This window comes from Heterocephalus glaber, unplaced genomic scaffold (assembly GCF_053883595.1).
Source record: "Heterocephalus glaber isolate CG9 unplaced genomic scaffold, H.glaber_assembly_v1.0 deba00001606, whole genome shotgun sequence".
In the NCBI taxonomy this organism is placed as follows: Eukaryota; Metazoa; Chordata; class Mammalia; order Rodentia; family Bathyergidae; genus Heterocephalus; species Heterocephalus glaber.
In genome coordinates, this window is record NW_028258377.1 from 2,668,865 (window position 1) to 2,690,033 (window position 21,169).

The 21,169-nt window shown below is 35.6% G+C and overlaps 1 protein-coding gene across 3 annotated transcripts in view; it reads left to right on the forward strand.

The window, feature by feature from the left end:
• Nucleotides 1-21,169, forward strand: part of Dtwd2 (DTW motif tRNA-uridine aminocarboxypropyltransferase 2) — a 90,891-nt gene that overhangs the window by 33,008 nt on the left and 36,714 nt on the right. The gene's annotated exons all lie outside the window — the stretch shown is intronic.

Consider the following 21,169-nt stretch of genomic DNA (forward strand, 5'->3'; position numbering starts at 1 on the left):
CTTTGTTTTGTTGTGTAGGAACCAACTTATAAAAGGCATGGATACCATTAGACTAGTTATTCCAGGTAAAATTTTGTGTTCTCATTACATTTAGCAATCACCTAATATACAGGGAAAGTTTAACAAAAATGATAAATCTGTAAAATTTCTTAGTTCATTTATTTGAAAAATTTTTAATGGATATGCCATATCTACATTTCTTTTTCTTTTTTTCCCACTTTTCTTTGAGATAGATTCCTGCTCTGTTGTACAGGCTAGCCTTGAAGTTGTGATCTTTCTTCCTCTGCTTCTCTTAGTAGCTGGGATTATAGGTGTCTGCCACATTACTTGGTCATATCTACGTTTCTAATCTTTCATTTTTATGGTAACTGTATGACTGTTGCAGAGATGAAGCACATAGTCAATTAAAAAGACTAAAATCGATCTTTTTTTTGATACCAGGGACTGAACTCAGGACCTTGAGCTTGCGAGGCAGGCAGCAGAACCACTGAGCTAAATCCCTGGCCCGACTAAAATCTATCTTAAAAATGCAATTAACTAAAATAATTTTTCTCTTTTAAATTGAATAGCAGATAGGGAAATACATAAATTGAATAATTTCCCCAGTTCTATTATTGCTTTCACTTTTTCTTGGTTTTTCCAAACTAGAAGCAAATGTGATGGCTAGTATTTTTTAACCTTGAGATGAGCAATATTCATAGGATAAATGCAAAATACTCTAAAGAAAAATGTCAGATTTGACTGTTTGATATATCATTGCAAACTAGAGTGAAAAAACATGGCTTTCTGGAAAACTATGAATCAGAAAAAGGCTTGATAAGCTTAGAGTTGTTAAAAGTGAAAGTTAAAGGTGAAGATAGCAATAGGCCAAAGATGTGAAAACAGAGTTCACAAAATAGAAAAATTATATAAAATCATAATTTACCCTGGAATTCACATGACCAGATGCAAAGTTATAAACTTACGTTGAAATAATGTCAAATTTAGAGAAAAATCTCAAGAATAATCTTGTGTACTTTTACCCAGATTCCTCAAGTGTTAACATTATGCCATATTTTCCTGATGGCCTCTCCCTCTCCCTCATGTTTGTGTGTATATAATTATGTGTTTCTACATACCTGAGAGTAAGGAATACATATCTAAATTTATTACTTGAAATTGAAATTTTGCCAGCTTTAGACCAACAAGATTTTTTTCCCTGAATTTTTAACAAAATTAATAGTAATTAAAAACCCAACTCAGTTTATAAACATTCATTTACATATATATCTTGAGACAGTTTCATCTTAATATACTTGGGATATAATGTATCATCTTAGAAATAATCATATGCATGGATTTTAGAGTCACATGTATCCAGCCCAAATATATGAGTATGGTTCAGTCCTACAATATATGTTCATAGAAGTTGTTTCAAAGAAACAGAGAAGTTTCAGTATTTACTCCTTTAAAAAAATATTCAGTCAGGGCCGGGGATTTAGCTCAGTGGTTTCGCCACCTGATGCGCAAGCGCAAGGACTGGCGTTCGATCCCCGGTACCAAAAAAAAAAAAAAAATTCAGTCATGTGACATACAGTGACTTTTTGGTCAATAACAGTCTTGATATAGGACAGTGGTCCTGTAACTTTGCATCAGTCTAGTGGCACCACAGCTATCTTAGTTTGTGATGTTCACAAAATGTTGGCACAATAAAGTAGCCTAATGATGCATTTTCCATTTTGAATCCCTGTTGTTAAGTGATGCATACATGAATATATAAACAGATTAATAGGTAAATTGAATTGAAAAAAGTATTTTTAAAAATAACCATACATTTATTTTTAGATAAGTATATTGACAATTATAATGATTTTTACACTTGATCTTAGCCAAAAGGCCAAGAAGTGATGATAATTATAATGATTTTTATCAGGGACCCCCCCAATGAAGCCTCCAACCCCCAATAAGGTATGTGACGTGGAATGAAGACAAAGATAAATAGTAGATGAAATGAGGCCCAAGAGGTCAGAGCTTCTAGTGAGCAAACACCCTGAACCTTCGGAGTTGCCAGTATTTTATTGAGTAAAAAGCAGCGGGGGCGGGGGGGAGGAGCGTATGGTCAGGTATGTGGGGTGATGATCAGAGGTGCTGATGCGAGCAAGGCCTAGCAACAACAGAACAAAGCATTCTTGCAAGAAGTGAATCACGTTAAGGGGAACTTGCTCTTTCCCTTAGATTAATATTAACTTTTTATAGAGGATGAGCAAGAATCATGGGATCTTCAGCTGCAGATGCTATCAGCTCATACAGGCACCAGTGTCACTGACCTGGGTTAGGCTCAGCTGCAGCATGCCAGCTGCAGCCATTAAGCTGTGCACTTAAGCCTTAGATCAGCTCTGAATTATAAGTATAAGCCAATTGAATATAATCAAAGCCTGCTCAACAACCATCTTCAGGTGGTCTCCTTCAGTTTTATAATGAGTACTATACTACATCATGTAACACTAACAAAATTTGTTCATTTAAATCATTTTCTAATTTTTTTTTTTTTCGTATTGTGCATCGAACTTGGGACCTTGCACTTGTGAGGCAGGCGGCAGAACCACTGAGCTAAATCCCCAGCCTCATTTTCTAATTCTTGAAAATTGCCCATTTGTACGTGATAATTTTTAGTGTATAACAATGTTCACTTAATTAGTAAACCTGTTTCTTGGCTTTTCTGAATGAAAGTAAACTTATTTTACTATATAACTAGACTGTCTTATAGTCCTAATTTTATAGATGGATACAAATAAGTTAAAAGTAATGTGCCCCTTTCATGTGTAATGAACAGAAATCTAACTTTAAAACAAAAGGGAAATTAATGTATAGGTCACGTAACTGAGTCAGTAGGAATGGCTTTATTGGATTTGGTTCTCAAGCAGCTCTGTCTTTCAGGTTTGCTTCCTTTTGTGTTGGTCTGATTTTCTTTTCTTTTTTATGTTTTTGGTACCAGGGATCAAACTCAGGACCTTGTGCTTGTGAGGCAGGTGGCAGAACCACTGACCTAAATCCCCAGCCCTGATTTTGTTTTATAATGAATGAATTACTTATTTTCTGCTGTTGGAATTTGCCTGTAGGAAGGAGCAGATGAATCCTGGTTTTATTTATCTTAATAGAAAGATGAGTTCTTTTTCCCAAAGTAGAATTCTGGATGGCCCTGTGGTTGGTGTTAGGGTGGAGAGTGATATCATTATTGATAACAGGACTGCATACATTAGGAAGTTACTCAGACCACATGGGTTGTGGTTCTCAGAAGTGTGACTTAGAAGCATGGATGGGCAGAAAAGACAAAACAAAACAAAAATAAAACCCTACTATGCATCAATTGTCTATTTATAAATATTTATAACTTTGGTTATATGTTTCTTGGTTCATTGAAGGTCAGTGGTCTATATAGATTTTAAAAATAGCTGTTATTTCTTGCTCACAAATAGAAATTAAAAATGTAAAAGAAAATTAGGTCAATTTTTCCCAGATACTTAATGTAGTATAAATTGTCTTATTTCAAAATGTGATTTTTTTTTACCACATCCTGAATACACATACACCTACACACTTGTTTTTTTCCTCATAGATTTGTCTTAGCTGTTACTCAATTTAGTTAATGCATTCAGTTTCTGTAGTAGTATAACAATTTTGTTCCAAATACAATAGAGAAAAATGCCAGGAAGGAAAGCAAAAATCGGATTTAAAGTCCGTAGTGTTGCTTTCTTTATAGAAAAGAAAATGTTTAATAAGTTTAATAAGCAGGTAACCATATGTGAACTTCATACTTACATAATTGAAGAATGAAATAATTGTAATGCAAACCCATTAACTTTGCCTCCTTTAATCTGGAATTCTAATCCAGACCATTTGGCAGTGAATCTCTTCCCTCAGAAGAATTTTACATGAGACTCTTGACATTTGCTAGGAATAAATCCAAGGTGAATATGGAAATGTTTGTAGAGACCTCTGGCTTTCTTCATAAACATATTTCCATGGAGTATTTACATATCTTTGCTTTGTTGACTTTAAGGCTTACATTAAAGCTTAATTTCTCACTTGGTAAGTAGAGCACCACTGGGAGCATTCATTGGCTAAGAAATTTCCATTAAAACTTTTCTTGTGTCCACATAGAGCTATTATGAACTCGTTTATGTTCCATATCTTATCTGTTGCCAAATTTATCATTTTCCTTTTTATTTTATCCAAAACTTAAAAAAATTTTTCTATTGGCATTGGGAGTTATTTTGCCTTTTTAATGCTTCCTTTCCCCCTCAAAAGTTGCATTTTCATTTTCCCTCCACTTTAGCAAACAAAGGTGATTATGTAAAAGATTTTGGGCAGTAAGGAACAGCACTTCCTCATTGAGATATAGATTCTGAACAGTGTGTTGTACTCACTGTGTTAAGTGACTACTGTACTGGACTTTATGGTAAACATGCTCTTTGTTAGTGCCACAGCAAAGTAATTATTTCATGTCCATGAAACTTCATTGACTTTGGGACACGGCTAGAACAACTGAGTGTTAATCCAGAGTACCAAAGGACTACTATTATATTAGGAATTTACTTTTTGACCTTGTCATATCACTGATAATTTTTTTTGACAGAAAATATGTGCATTTTCTAGATCCTCTCAGCCATTTGTTGAAGTGTTGTGTAACTCATGGGCCATCAGGATGATCTCTAAGCCTGTAGATATTATTTATATATATGGTAGTTAAGTTGAACACATTTGCTTCTATCTGGTGTGTGATTCTAGGTCAGTGGCTGCAGACCTATAGCACATGTGCCATAGCAGGCTGTTTGTGTCATTGAAAGCTCTAAAAGGTTCGCCATCATTGTTCTATGTGGTAGAAAAGCATATGATAGGAATTGTGATTTAGCTGTATGTAAAAGGATACTTATAAAAGAGTTATCAAAGTTCTTGGTATGGAATTCCCTGCCTTCCTAATTCCATTCATTCTTTATTGTGAACTCATCTCTCTTTCTGGGGATAATTCTCAAATCCCTTGGCAAAGTAGTAATATAATATTTGAACTGGAGGGAATTTTAAAGATTAACTAATAAGTTCTCAGATTTCAAAAATGAGGCATTTACAGGTCAGCAGTAAGTAACCCAGTTAAGGGAAAAACTTGGAGTATGTTGTGGGTTGTGTCTAGATGAACCCCCAAAGCCTCATGCAGTCATACCCTGGATCCAGGATATGTGCTGCTGGGATCAAGGGTGCAATGCTCGGATTAAGTGTGTAAGTGGTGGGTAGCCTGGATAAGATATAAGGGACAGATAGAGGGTTGTCGCTTGCCACTTGCTGCTTGTTGGCTTCTGCCTGCCCTGCTTTGCCATGGATGTTTTCTCTACTGCAGTGCCTCTCTGCTATGCTATCTTGTCTGGGAGCCAGACAGCTATGAACTGAAACCTCTTCAGTGTCGTATCTGTGTGATGCTGTTTTTACTCTTGCATACAGAATGCAAGAGTTGTGAGGATAGGAAGGCTTTCACCCAGATTGCAAAGGAGGCCAAGTAAGGCCAGGTAAAGGAGGCTAGATGCCTGGAATATGGAACATCTCCAGAGAAAGCCTCAGGCCGTGAGTGGAGCCAGCCCAAGACAGGCCAAGTGGGCTGCAGCAAGTAGGGCCGGGGGGTAGGGCTGTCCAAGCCCCTTGAAACTCACATTTACCACTCTATGCTCCTGATGTAGACTAAGGAGCTGCAGGACTTCATGTTTGGCCTGGTGGGTTTTAGTCTTGCTTTGGTCTGATTCTTTTCTATTCCCTCATTCCTTGCTTTTGAAATGGAAATGTTTACCTTGTGCCATTGTATATTGGAAGAATTTAACTTTCTTTTTGATTTTTACAGGGTGCAATGTTAAGGTTCAGATCTAAAATATTCCTCAATAGTTTTCATGTATTCAGTGGTGGGACTTCTTAAAAGTGACTGCTGTACTGGGGAATTGTGCTCATTCTTGGATTAGTGGTGAGTTCATGGCTCTCCTGGGGTGAATAGCTTTCTTCTGTCATGCCCTCCTGTCGTGCCATTTCTGCCTTGAAACCAGCTAACCATGGACTGACTCCTCTGAAAATTGTGAATCCAAATAAAACTCTCCTCCTCTAAGTTGTGAGTTTTGGGTATTTTTTTTCCCCAGTGATGAGAAAGTGATTAATACAATTATGAAGATTAAAAAAATATATATATGTGTGTGTGTGTGTGTGTGTGTGTGTGTGTGTGAGGAATTGTTATCTCATTGATTGAACTTTTATTACCATTCTTTTATTAAGGCTAAAAATCTTTTTAGCCTTAGGGTATTTATGTTTTCTCTTCCGTGAATTTTTATGTTTTGCCAAATCTTTTTTTGTTTGATACTTGAAGGGGTTGTCATTTCTTATCTATTTGTAACCATCTTAAAATAAAATTAACCTTTTTTTTTGTCTCATGCATTACATATATTTAACCTATCCTACCTAAATACCTTTGACTTTGCTTTTTTTTGGTACCAGGGATCGAACTCGGGACCTTGTGCTTGCAAGGCAGGCGGCGGAACCACTGAGCTAAATCCCTGGCCCTAAGACCTTTGACTTTCTCCTAAAGAAAAATTTAAATACATGTGATTAGGTTTTCTTGACTACTACTTTATGTCCTATGGCATGTCTGCCTTATTTATTGCCTTCTGTATCTAAAATTTATAGTAATATTTTCCAAATTATTTTTGAGTTGTTAAGACCTACAAGTTAAAAGATTGTAGATCTTGTACTACAGTTGTCTGATTAGAGCACCTCAATAGTTCATTTAAACCTCTTCATTCCTAATTTTTAAAATTTTTAGTTTTATTAGTACATGTTTGCAGTGTATGATTACATTTATTGTCGGAATTGGTACATGTACAAAAACATACTCTTTTTTCCATTCTCCTCCTCTCCTGCCTTTGTAGTGGTTGTACTAGTTTACATTCTGACCAACAATATAAATGACTTTCTTTTTTTTTCCCCCACAGCCTCACCAGCATTTGTTAAAGTCTGATTTCTTGATGATAGCCATTCTTTCTGGAGTACGATGGCATCTCAGTGTTGTTTTAATTTGCAGTTCTCTAATGACTAGTGATGTTGAACTTTATTTTATTGGCCATTTATACTTCTTCTATACATTTCAGTTTCTCATTTTTTGATTGGGTCTATTATTTTGGGGGGGCATCTAATTTTTTGAGTTTTTAATATAGATGTTAGTCCTCTGAAAAATAGCTGGCAACATTTTTTCCCATTTGTAGTTTGTCTTTTCAATCTGTTGGTTGTTTCATTTACTGTGCAGAAGCTTTTTAATTTGATATAACCCCATTTGTTGATTCTTGATGTTATTTTTTGTACAACTGAGATTCTGTTTAGAAAGTCCTTGCCAATGCTAATGTCTTCAAGAATATTACCTATTTTATCTTCCAGCATATTATTTCTGTTTTAACATTTAGATCTTTGATCCATTTTAGCTTTAGTGCCTGGTGAGGGATACAGGTCTAGATGTAATCTTCTGCATGGGTATAGCCAGTTTCCCTAGTACTGTTTATTAAAGAGACTATCTTTCTTCCAGTAAAATATATATCTAATCTTTGTCAAAGATTATATGGCTGAATGTGCCAGGAGTTGTTTCTGCATCCTCTGTTCTGTGTCTTTGGTCCACATGTCTATTTTTGTGTCAGTGCCCCGGTGTTTTTATCAATGTAGGTTTGTAATATAACTTGAAGTCAGGGATTGTGATGCCTCCTGCTTTGCCTAGGATTGATTTTGCTATTTTGGGTCTTTTCTGCTTCCATATGAATTTAAGGATTGGTTTCTCTAGTTTTGTATGGAATGCTGTTAGTTATTTTGTCTTAGTTACTTTTTTTCTTGTTTATGAGACAAAATACCTGACATCCAAAGTTAAAGGATGAAAGGTTTATTTAGCTCACAGTTCATATTTGGCTGGCTTCAAGGCAGTGTGGCATAGCAAAAGGCCATTGCAGAGGAGAAACAGTTCATAGTGAAGCTGGAAAACGATTTCTGAGCAAAAACAAGGGTTTTTCCTGTGGCTAGCTGACCTGACAAAGAGCAACCCTCAGCTCATACCCCCTCCCACACCTAACACACGTCCTCCTTCATTGTCCTTTGTTATCAGGAAGTGTCTGTATGCAGTGTACTTTTCTGTCAAATCATTAAACTAAATGTAACTTCCTCAAACATGGACTGATGATAAATGCCTTGAACTGATAATAAATGTCCTGCTTCTGTATCCCCACTCCCTTTCCCCTAACCCATATAAACCCTGTTCACTGCCAGCTCTGGGCTGATCGCTTTGTGGAGAAATTCCCTATCAGTCTGCCAGTGTAATAAACTTGCCTCCAACCTCTGGGTGTGTTCTCATTTCTTCTTGGCCTGATCTTGCTATACCACTAAGAGCTGCCACACTGTGGACTAAGTCTGCTGTTACAGTAGCATGCAGAAGGCAGTGAAGTGAGTGGCAAATAGCAAGCAAGTAGTGGCCCTTTTTCTGTCCCTTATATTCTATCCAGGCTACCCATCCCTAGGGTGGTTGCTCTCACACTTAGGGTGGGGCAGCCTTAATTCTAGCATCATACTATGAATCAATCCCAGCATCACATTCTTGATCCCAGCATCACACACCCTAGATCTAGCCACCTCAGAAAAACTCCATGTATGACCACATAAGGGTTTGGGGGGACGTCTAGATACAAGCCATAACATTTGTTGATTGGGTTGCATTTAAATTTGAATATCAGTTTTGGAAGTATGGCCATTTTGACAGTATTGATTCTACCAATTAAAGAACATTCTCATTTTCTGATACTGTCTTCAATTTCCTTTTTCAGAGAACTATAGTTTTTGTTATACAGGTCTTTTAAAAATTTTATTTATATATTAATTGGTACATTTTCGGTATACAATACATTTACATTTATCATTGGGTGTTTGTACCTGAACATGATGTATCTTGATTCTTATTTTGTCCCCATTACCTATGCACCCTTCACCCCCACCAACCTTCCCTATTTACATAGATTTTGTTTCCATTTTTTTTCTCTTTCTCATAATTTTTCCTTTCCCTTCTTCCCTTTCCCCTTCCCTTCCCGCCACCCCCACACCTTTGGACCTTTTCCTATTTCAAATTATCAGTTATTCGTTTTAATCATTTTCATCCTTGTTTACACTTTCAATTTCTCACACTAGAGATACTATTTGGTATTTACACATGTGTGTCCCATTTATTTCACTGAAGAGTATGGCCTCAATATGCATCTATTAGCTATAAATGACTCTAGGTTCTCATTCTTTATGGCTGAGCAGTACTCCATTTTATAAAAAAAACACATCTTCTTTATCCAGTTCCCAGTTGATGGGCACTTGGGCTGTTTCTAAACCTTAGCTATTACAAACTGTGCCACTATAAACATAGGTGCACATATATCGCTGTTGTATGATTCTTTTAATTCTTTGAGGAAGATACCCAGTAGGGGAATAGCTGGATCAAATGGGACCTCTAGTCCTAGTTCTTTGAGGTATCTCCATACGGATTTCCACAGTGGTTGCACCAGTCTGCACTCCCACCAACAATGGAGAAGAGTTCCTTTCTCCCCACACCCCCGCCAGCATTTGTTATTGGTTGATTTCTTGATAGCAGCCATTCTTTGTGGGGTGAGGTGGAATCTCCGTGTTGTTTTCATCTGCATCTCTCAAATGACGAATGATGTTGAACATTTTTTTATATATTTATTTGCTGTTTTTACTTCTTTGTCGGAGAAAAGTCTGTTCATTTCGGATGCCCATTTTTGAATTGGATCTTTAAATTTGGGGGGGTCTGATTTTTTTCAATTTTTTATATATTCTAGATAGTAGACCTTTGTCTGAGGTACAGCTGCTAAAATGTTATAGAGGTCTTTCACTTCCTTGCTTAGATTAATTCCTAAGTATAGTATTTAATTTTTCTTGATGCTATAACAAATGGTATTGTTTTTCTAATTTTTTTCTTAGAGGGTTCATTATTGGTTACAGGAATGTGATTGTTTTTTGTGTGTTGATTTTGTACTCTGCACTTCTGAATTTGGTTATTAATTCTAGGAGTATTTTGGGGTCTTCCATGGAGAGGATCATACAATCTGGGAGTAATGATAATTTGACTTCTTTCCTATACATATCCCTTCAATTTCTTTATCTTGCTGAATTGCTCTGGCTAATGGTTTGACTGCTGTATTGAACCGGAGTGGTGAGAGTGGACATTGTTTTATTCCTGATTTTAGAAGAAAAGTTTTCACCTTTTCCCCACTTAATAGGATGGTGGTAGATTTGTCATAAATATTTTTTTTTATCAGATTTAGGTAAGGTCCTTCTATATCAATTTTCTTGAGTTTCTTTTTTAACCAAAAATGGCTGTTGTGTTTTGTCAGAAGCTTTTTTGGGTGTCTATTGGATGATCATGTGATTTTTATCCTTGTTTCTGTTTATATGACGTATTACATTTATTGATTAGCATATGTTGAACATTCTTGCATCCCTGGAATGAAACCTGTTTGGTCATGATGTATGATGTTTTTGATGATTTGCTGCATTCTGTTTGTCAGTATCTATTTGAGGATTTTTGTGTCTGTGTTCATTAAAGAGATTGAACTGTAATTCTCCTTTTTTTTTTTTGGTACTGGGAATCGAACTTGGGTCCTTCCATTTGTGAGGCAGGCGCCCAAACCACTGAGCTAAATCCCCGGCCCTAGTTCTCCTTTTTGATTGTATCCTTGCCTGGTTTTGAGATCAGGTTAGTGCTAGCTTCCAGGAATGACTCTGATAGTACTCTTTCTCTTTTAAATTTCCTTAAAGTGTTTAAGGAGTATTGGCTTTAGATCTTCCCTGAAGAGCTTCTTTTTTTTTTTCTAAACTTTGAATAAATTTTATTAGTACATTTTGCAGTACATGCAGTTTACAGTTACCTTGGGGAGTTGTTACATGTACATAATGCAGCTTTTTTTTTAACCCCCTTTACTTCCCCTCCTCTTTCACTCCTTCCTCCTCTAATTCCTTATTGATAAAATCTTAGCTCATTGTATGGCATATAATGTTTATATTCATTGAGGTTATTAGTTTCTTGTACATGACATATCTTTATTATTTCCTCTTCCCCTCCTACTCACCTCTTGCCCTTATTCCCTTGGACCACTTCCTTATTGCAAGAGATCCATCCCCATGTCCCCTTCTATCCATCCTTTATTATTCTCTTTGTGCTTTGCCCTGCTCAAATGAGAGTTATCATATGGTATTAAAGCTTGTGTATTTGGTTTATTTCACTTAACATTATATTTTCCAAGTGCATCCATCTTCCTACAAGTGTCTCAATTTTGTCATTTTTTATAGTCAAGTAGTATTCCCTTATATATAGATACCACATTTTTTTTTCCTTTTTTGGTACCGGGCATCGAACTCAGGACCTTGCGCTTGTGAAGCAGGTGGCAGAACCACTGAGCTAAATCCCTGGCCCTAGATAACCACATTTTATTCATCCAGTCATCTGTTGATGGGTATACAGGCTGCTTCCAGGATTTAGCTATTACAAATTGTGCTTCTTTACATTGGTGTGCATGTATTTTTTTTTTTTTTGAGACAGTCTCACTATGTAGTTCAGGCTGGCCTTGAGCTCACCGTGATCCTCATGCCTCCGCCTCCGAGTGCTGGGATTACATACGTGTACCATCATGGCCAGCAGTATGCCTGTATTGCTAGAGTATGTCTTAAGCTCTTTGGGGAAGATAACTAGAAGGGGCACAGCTGAGTCATATGGAATTTCTAATTTCAGTTCTTTGAGGTATTTCTATACTGATTTCCATAGCAGTTGTACTAGTTTACATTCCCACCAACCATGAAGGAGGGTTCCCTTTTCATCACAGCCATGCTAGCATTTGTTATGCATTTCCTAATGATTGCCATTCTTTCTGGAGTAAGATAGAATCTTAGTGTTGTTTTAATTTGCATTTCTCTAATGGCAAGAGATACTGAATATTTTTTCATATATTTGTTGGCCATTTGTATTTCTTCCTCTGTGAAATGTCTGTTCATTTGCCCATTTCTTGACTGGGTCTTTAATTTTGGATGGTTTAATTTTTTGAGTTCTTTATATATTCTAGATATTAGTCCTCTATCTGAGGAGTAGCTGGCAAAATTTCTTTTCCCATTCTGTAAGTATCTCTTCACTCTACTGATTGATTCTTGTGCTGTACAGAAGCTTTTTAGTCTGATATAATCCCATTTGTTGATTCTTGCTGCTATTTCTTGTGTGATTGAGGTTCTGTTTAGAAAATCCTTTCCTTCACTTATGTCTTCAAGTGTTTTACCTATTTTATCTTCCAGAAGGTTTACTGTTTCTGTTTTAAAGTTTATTAGATCTTTGTTCCATTTTTATTTTAATTTAATGTATGGTGAGAGAGAAGTTTTAATCTTCTGCCAGTTTTCCCAATACCACTTGTTGAATAGGCTATCTTTCCTCCAGCATATACTTTTGGCCTGTTTGTCAGAGATCAAATAACTGTGCCTGGGGAGTTTCTGTACCATTGATACATATACCTGTTTTTGTTCCAGTACCATGCCATTTTTATCATTATTGCTTTGTAGTATAGCTTTAAGTCACATATTGCTAGGCTTCCTGCTTTGCTTGTGTTGCCCAAAATTGCTTTTGCTATTCTGAGTTTCTTATGGATCCATTTAAATTTTAGGATTGTTTTCTCTAGTTCCGTAAATTATGCTGTTGATATTTTGATTGGGACTTCATTGAACCTGTATAACCGTTTTGGGAGTATGGCCATTTTGATGAAACTGGTTCTGCCTCTTTAGGAGCAGGGGACATCTTTCTATTCTTTTTTGGTACTGGGGAAGGGGACATCTTTCTATTTTCTGATGTCCTCTTTAACCTCTTTTTTCAGAATATTGTAGTTTTCTTTGTAGATGTCTTTCACTTCCTTAGTTGGGTTAATTCCTAGGTATTTCGTTTTTCTTGAAGCTATTATTTTCATAATTTCCTTCTCATGGAGTTCATTTCTGTACACAGATGCTAATGATTTTTGTGTGTTGATCTAGTATCCTGCTATATTGTTGAAGCTGGTTATTAATTCTAAGAGTTTTTTTTGTGAAGTTCTTTGAATCTTCTGTGTAGAATATCATGTCATTTGCAAATAGTGATAATTTGAGTTCTTCCTTTCCTGTTGTATTCTTTTTATTTCTTTCTCTTGCCTGATTGCTCTGGCTAATGTTTCAAGTACTGTGTTGAGTAGGAGTGGTGATAGTGGGCATTTTAGTATTATTCCTGATTTTAGGGGGAATGCTTTCAGTTTTTCCCCATTTAGTGTGATGCTGGCTGTTGGTTTGTCATAAGTAGCTTTTATCATATTTGAGTATGGTTCTTCTGTACCTGTTTTCTTCAGGGTTTTTATCATGAAGGGTGTTGGATTTTGTTGAAAGCTTTTTCTACATTTATTGATATGATGATACTGTCTTTGACCTTGATTCTGTTTATATTATGTATTACATTTATTAACATATATGTTGAACCATCTTTGCATCTCTGGGATGAAATCGACATGATCGTGGAGGATGATCTTTTTGAAGGTGATTTTTTGCATTTATATTCATTAAGGAGATTGGCCTTTTATTTTTTAGTTGGGTCTTTGACTGGTTTCGGGATCAGGGTGATATTGGCTTCCATAAATGAATTTGGGAGCACTCCATTCCTTTCAATTTCTTTGAAGAGCTTGAGGAATATTGGTGTTATAACATCCTTAAAGGTTTTGTAGAATTCAGCAGTGGATCCTTGAGGTCCTGTGTTTCTTTTTGGTTGGTAGATTCTTTATTATTGAGTCAGTTTCATTGCTTGTATTTGGGTTGTTAAGCATATTTATGTCTTTTTGGTTTAGTTTCATTTTTTTGTATGTGTTTAGGAATCTGTCCATTTCTTCAAAATTTATTTATTGGAATATAATTTTGCCAAGTAATTACTATGTTCTGGATTTTGACAGTGTCTGTTATGATTTCACCTTTTTCATTTCTTTCTTTCTATCGTTTTTTCTACTGGAGATTGAACTCAGGACCTTTCACTTGTGAACAGACATGGTGCCACTGATCTAAATCCTTTGCTTCACCTTTTTCATTTCTAATTTTATTGATGTGAGTCTTTTCTCAGTGAGTCTGGCTAAGGGTTTATCTATTTTATTCTTTCAAAGAATCAGCTCTTTAATTTGTTGATTTTTTTTTAGTCTCAATTTCATTGATTTCTGCTCTCATCTTTATAATCTCCCTCCTTAATTTTGGTTTAGGGCTGGTTTGTTGTTTCTCAAGTATTTTAAGATTTCTCATAAAGTTATTTATTTGGGCTTGCTCTGTTTTCCTAATGTGTTCATTGATTGCAATGAACTTTCCTCTTAGAACTGCTTTTATAGTGTCTAAGAGGTTTTGTTGAGTTGTACAGTCATTGTCATTAACTTCCAGAATTTTAAAATTTCTTCTTTGATTTCTTCTGTGACCCATTGGTTGTTTAGGAGTGTGCTATTAATTTTTCCAGAATCTTTTCTGAAATTCTTCTGTTGTTGATGTCTATTTTCATTGCACACTGGTCTGATAGTATGGATGGGATAATTTCAATTCTTTTATATTTACTTAAGCAGGCTTTGTGGAGTAGTATGTGATCTATTTGGGAAGAAGTACCATGGGCTGCTGAAAAGAAAGTATACTCTGTTGTAGAGAGGTGGAATACTCTAGGTATTTATTAAGTCTATATGTTCAAGGGTGTGGTTCAGTTCTGATATTTCTTTATTATTATTTTTTGTTTAGTTGATCTATTTCTGTGAAAGTAGGCTGTTAAAAGTCCCTGTGATGGTTGTGTTGGTGTTTATTTGATCTTTTAATTTCCGCAGTTTTTATGATGATAGGTGCTCCAGTATTTGGTGTATATATGTTTATCAATGTTATCTCTTCTTGTTAGATTGTTCCCTTAACTAGTTTGTAGTGACCTATTTTGTTTCTTCTAGTAAATTTTAGCTTGAAGTTCACCATGTCTGATAGTAGAATTGCTGCCCTGCTTGTTTTTAGGGTCCTGGTACATGAAATATCGTTTTCCATCCTTTAATTTTTAGTCTGTGAGTATCTTTTGGGATTAGATGAGTTTCTTGAATGCAGCAAACTGTTGGATTCTGTTTTTTGAGCCAGTCTACCAATCTGTGTCTTTTAATTGGAGAGTTGAGGCTGTTAATATTGAGAGATGTTACTGAGATTTGTTGATCATTTACTGTTATTATCTTCTTTATCTGTTGGTGAATCCTTTTTTTCCTGACTTTATTTTGTTGCTTTTAACCATTGACCTTATTCTGTGTTTATAGCTTTGTCAGTTTCATTCTTTCTGTCGAGAACATTCTTAAGTATTTTCTTGAGTATTGGTTTAGCATTCATGTATCCTTTGAGTTGGTGTTTTTCATGGAAATACCTTATTTCTTCTTCTTCTTTTTTTTTTTTTTTTGGTACCGGGGATCAAACTTGGGACCTTGCGCTTGTGAGGCAGGTGCTGGAACCACTCAGCTAAATCCCTGGCCCTGTTCATGTATTTTGAAGGATAGCTTTGAGAGATAAATTAATCTGGGTTGAAAATTATTTGTTCTTAGGGTATAAATTACTTTACTCAAATCTCTTTTGACCTTAGGGTTTGTGTTGAGAAGTCTGCTGTGATTCTAATTGGTTTACCTTTATATGTGATTTTTTTGTTTTTCTCTATCTGCTTTTAATATTCTTTTTTTTGCTGAATATCTGGTAATTTAATAAGGATATTCCTTGGTGAGCTTGTTTTTTCATCATATTTGTTTGGTGTTCTATAAGCATTGCTTGTATTTTAGGCTCTTATATCTGAGAAAGTTCCTTCTATGATTTCTGTGTACATGTTAGTAAATTCATCTGTGTTATCTTCTAGTTTTTCTCTAAATCCAGTTAGCCTTAGATCATTCTTCTTATTGTCATCTAGTAGCTGCTGGATCATTTTCTCTTGTTCTCTAATGTTCTTTGTGACTTCTTTCAGTACTTCATCATAATTCACTATTTTGCCCTCAATTTTAGATACTCTCTCTTCACAGTGGTCATTTCTGCAATTTATGAATTCTATACAGTTTTTTATTTTAGGTATTTCTATTTGACATCTTTTCAAGGATTCTATATCCTTGTTGAATCTGTCATTCAAGTTTTGAATTGTTTTGATTAGCTTGTCCAGTTTTACATATTGAGTGAAATTGCTGTGAACTTTTTTTTTTGGTACCAGGGATTGCACTTGGGACCTTGTGCCTGCGAGACAGGTGGCAGAACCACTGAGCTAAATCCCTGGCCCCTCTGTGACTTTTGATTCATTCCTTCTTTGAACTCATCTGTTTTCTTCATTACTTCATAAACTTTTCATAGAGTTCCACTACCTGGTATTTTCTTTCCTCTCCCATTTTGACCCCTTGCTCAACTTGGGGAGAGGTGGGAGAACTTGGGGATCTTCTTGTGTTGCCTTGCTTCCACATGCTCCTATGTGTATCTGTGTTTTTTGGTATATACTGTGTGTGTGTGTGTGTGTGTGTGTGTGTGTTTACGTACATACACACCTTCTTCTTTTTTGGGGGTTACTGCAGGTTGAGAATTTGAAGAGTAAGGAGAGTTTGTGGTTTATATGGAGATTTTTAGTAGTAGTTGCCTCCTCAAGAATAATTTTTAGCTTTGTATTTCCAGTGCTAGTATTTACTCTTTCTGTTATTTACTTTAAGTGATTTGGACTCTGTCTTTATGTTTTGCCAAAAGAATTACCTCTGGTTATAGCAAAATCAACAGATTCAGTCATATAGCACTTTTATATGATCGTCATTGCAGTTACACTTCCCCCTTTGTCTAGCCTATGTGCACACTATGGCTGTTTTTTATTTGTAGCTCAGCAGTGAGGTAGGTGAAATAGAAGGAGAATGAAAGGTGATTAGGTAAGAAGTGTAAGACTCTAATGAGTAGGTTTGAAGAAGGTATACTGATAGATGAGAATAAAAGTTTAATGTGAAGTCTGATTCTATTGGAGTACTTTTAATTAAGTTGCAGGGTTAGCATTGAGAGTTTTCAGAGGATATTTGTAGGGGCAAGGGTGAGATGGGAGAAAGTGGGTTTACTTTGAGATTGAGCAAAGCCATGTGGTTGTGAGAACTTGCTAATAGAGAGGACAATAAGCTAGGTAAGATGGGAGAGTCAACGGGTTAGGATAGGGGAGGATCACGGCTTAATACTAGAGAAGTTAATGTGGGGAGCTAAGTATGGGAAATTAAAAACTTGAGAGGAGTGTGTATATTTGGAAAAAGAATAAAGAAATATGGTAATAGTATTGCTTTGGGGTTTGAGGTGAAGAAGCTAGATAGGGAGCTGAGATGAGAGAGAGAGAACCTAGACACCTATTAAAGCCAATGGAAGAAAAAAATGCATGTAAGTAAAAACCTAGTAAACATAAAAAACATAAAAGAATATAACATAACCCCACACTACTAACTAAATAAGAAAACAAACAAAAGCTCAAACCTATAAGATATCCGATAGGAACACAGATTAAATATTCCAGTGAGACAGTGCATATGTGATTCACATGTATCTTCTTTGCCAGAGAGTCTGAGTGCTCCTGTGGGTTCTTTAGGGTTTTTATATCATCTTTTTTTTATATGTTTATAATTATCTCTTCCTGTTGAATTTTTCCCTTCACCAACATGTAGTGACTTCTTTGCTTCTTATCAGTTTGGCTTGAAGTCCACTTTGTCTGAAAATAGAATAGCTGCTCCTGCTTGCTTTTGGGTTCCTGTTACATGGAATATTGTTTTTGGTACTTTGTTTGTTGTTTTTTTTTTGACCATTAAAAAAAAAATTAAATATGTTTCTTATATACAGCATATCGCTGGATTTTTTTTTCTTGATCTATTCTGTCAATCTGTGTTTTTTAGTTGAGGAATTGAGACCATTCATTCACACTGTGAGTTATTACTGTAAGGTACTGACTTATTCCTGTCATTGCATTATTTTTCTGTTGCTGATTCCCTATTTTGTCCCTTCTGCTTAACTTCTCACCCTATCTGGTGTATTCCTTCTGTTAGACTTTTTGCATTGTTTGCTTTATCGTCTCTTTTAGGACATCCATGAGAATTTCCTGGAGTGCTGATTTGGTGGTCATAAATTTCTTAAGGTGCTCTTTGTCATGGAAAAGTCTTACTGCTCCATTAATATTGAAAAATAATTTTGGCCAGGGATTTAGCTCAGTGGTTCCGTCACCTGCCTTGCAACCACAAGGACCTGAGTTCGATCCCTGGTACCAAAAAAAAAATAAATAATTTTGCAAGATACATCAGTCTAGGTTTGAAGTTGTTTTCGTTTTCTTTTAGAACTTTAAATACTTCACTTGAAGTTCTGGCATTTTAGGTTTTCAGGAATTTGTTAAAAATCCAGGAATATTAGTAAATTTATAAAATATGTTGAGAGGATGAGAATGAGCTGAAAACATGAACACCCGAGACTAGGCCTTTATTAGGGGACGGGGTGCCGGGCTGTCTTGAACAATGGTGAGAGCAGTGGCCAGGGGCTGGCTAGGTGACCTCTTATACGGGCAAGGGGCATGGGGGAGACATAGTGGAGGTAGATGTTTGGCTGCAGCCAGAGGTGAGGTTTAAATCCATTGGCAAGTTTGAACTTGGGAAGGACTATAAGCAGGAAAGCTTCGTGGTGGGAAAGTTAGGTTATTATTTCCCTGAGTGATTTATTATCTGCTGGGAAGAGGCATTTAGGAGGTGGGGCTGCCAGAGCCATTTTATCTAGCAGAGAACTCTATCATATGTATTCATCATCCATGGCGATATATATATATATATATATATATATATATACACACACACACACACACACACACACACACACGTATATGACCTTATTCCTTTGATTTAATAACTTAGTGAGTTAAATGAATATTTCTTTTTTTTTTTTTGGTACCTGGGATTGAACTGGGGACCTTGTGCTTGCAAGGCAGGTGGTGAAACAAATGAATATTTCTTTCTTTTTTTTTTTTTTTAATACCAGGGATCAAACTCAGGACCTTTCCCTTGTGAGGCAGACGGTGGAACCACTGAGCTAAATCCCCGGTCTAAATGAATATTTCTTAATATTGAGGAATGCCTGGATTCCTGAAAGGAACCTCCCTCTGTTTTCCTGTGTCTTCTTTTTTATATATTGCTGGATTTTTCTTTGGTCATATTTTCTTTTATATTTTGCCTGTGAGATTGTGAGTTACATGAAAACAGGGACTGTACCTGTCTTATTTATTGTTATAACCCAGGGCCTTGCATATTGCTGTGTTTAATAAATATTGAAGGAAGTGCAGTGATACTTATGCATTGTACTCCATTTGTGTTGCTGAAATAGAATGCCACACACTGAGTAATTTAAAATGAACAGAAATTTATTGACTCACAGTTCTGGACTTTCTTAAGTCCAAGACTGAGGAACCAGCAGGTTTGTGCCTTGAATACCTTGTCCTCACTTTGTTTGTTTTCAGTTAGTTTGTATATGCAGAACAATAAAGGAGTTTAACGTCACTCGTTTGCATGTGGATACCCATTTTTTTGCACTACTATTTGCTGTGAAACTTTCTGCCATCTTTCCAATCAGATTTATCCCATTTTCTCTTGTATTAGCTTTTCATTGCTATGGTCAAAGAATTGCAAAGATGTAAGAAAAAAACATAAAGGAGAACAGGTTTAATTATGGGTCAGACTTTTATGGTCAGCTGGCTCCAAGACAAAAACATCATGGAAGATGTACATGGTGTAGGAAAGCTGCTCACATCATGATAGCCAAGAGCACAAAGAGAAGGAAGGACCCAGAGAAGAATGGGCCAGGGACAAGATGCAGCCCTTGAGGTTACACTTCCCACATTCTAAATTTATATTACATCTCAGTAATACCATCAGATTATCATTTCATCAGTAGATTAATCTGGTGATGAAGTTAGAGCCCTCATGATCCAAGTGGCTCTGGAAGCATTCTCACAGACACATCCAAAAGTATGTTCTACTAATTTCCTAGGGGTTTCTCAATCCAATAAAGTTGGTAATCATCATTAAGCATATATTTCCTTTTATATTTTAATAAGTTTTCTCAGGCTTCTTTTGTTTTCTTCAGTTTCAGTATTGCTTTTTTGAATTATGATATTTGTATTCTTAATTTTTATAATAGGTCTAGTACATTTCCTTCTGTCTTCATTTACTTATTGTTTCATGAGGTTAATGTTTACTTTTCTTGAATCTGTATAAGAATTGTGGTTTACAATTTTTTATCTGTGGGCCAGCAATTTAGCTCAGTGGTTCCGCCGCCTGCCTAGCAAGCACAAGGTCTCAAGTTCGATCCCTGGTACCAAAAAAAAAAAAATTGTTTTTATCTGTTGTCTGTATATTTCTTGACTCATTTATTTGCTTAACTCATTCATGCAATAAATATAATTTGGATGTTTAAGCTATGTGATCCACTCAGTTGGTCCACTTTTTTTTTGGTCCACTGTTTTATTGGCAAGCTAGAATAGAGCTGGTCTCTGTCTTTATTGGAGCTTATATTGTAGAAAAATAGTAATAATAGTATGTTAGATAACAATAAAAAAATTGTGTTATTCTTCTCCCTCTTTTCTGTTTTTCTTGATGTAGGGTTTACTGCATTGGTTTTGAATCAGATTTTTAAAAGTATACTTTGCTTTGGATATAAATTTTCTATCTGCACCTATTCTTTAAACAAAAATGATAAACGTAAATAGAGTGAGTTTATTGGGGAGCCCTATCTTATAACTTGATTTTCATCTTTGAGGATTATGCATTAGAAAAAAGAAATAAGATTATTATCTTTCCTTATAAAATATTTTTTCATTGATGATAATTTACCTAAAAATTTAAAGATAAAATGTATTACATAATATACAATGGCAATAATTGAAGATACAAATATTTTTTTGTTTTGCATTAATGGAAAAAGATCATTGCCTGCAGTTACCTGAAAACTAAAAAATATGAAGTTCTATAACATCTTAAATAGACACAAACACAATAAATACATTTACCTTGTGAATTCTTGCTTTGTAGTTTTCTTT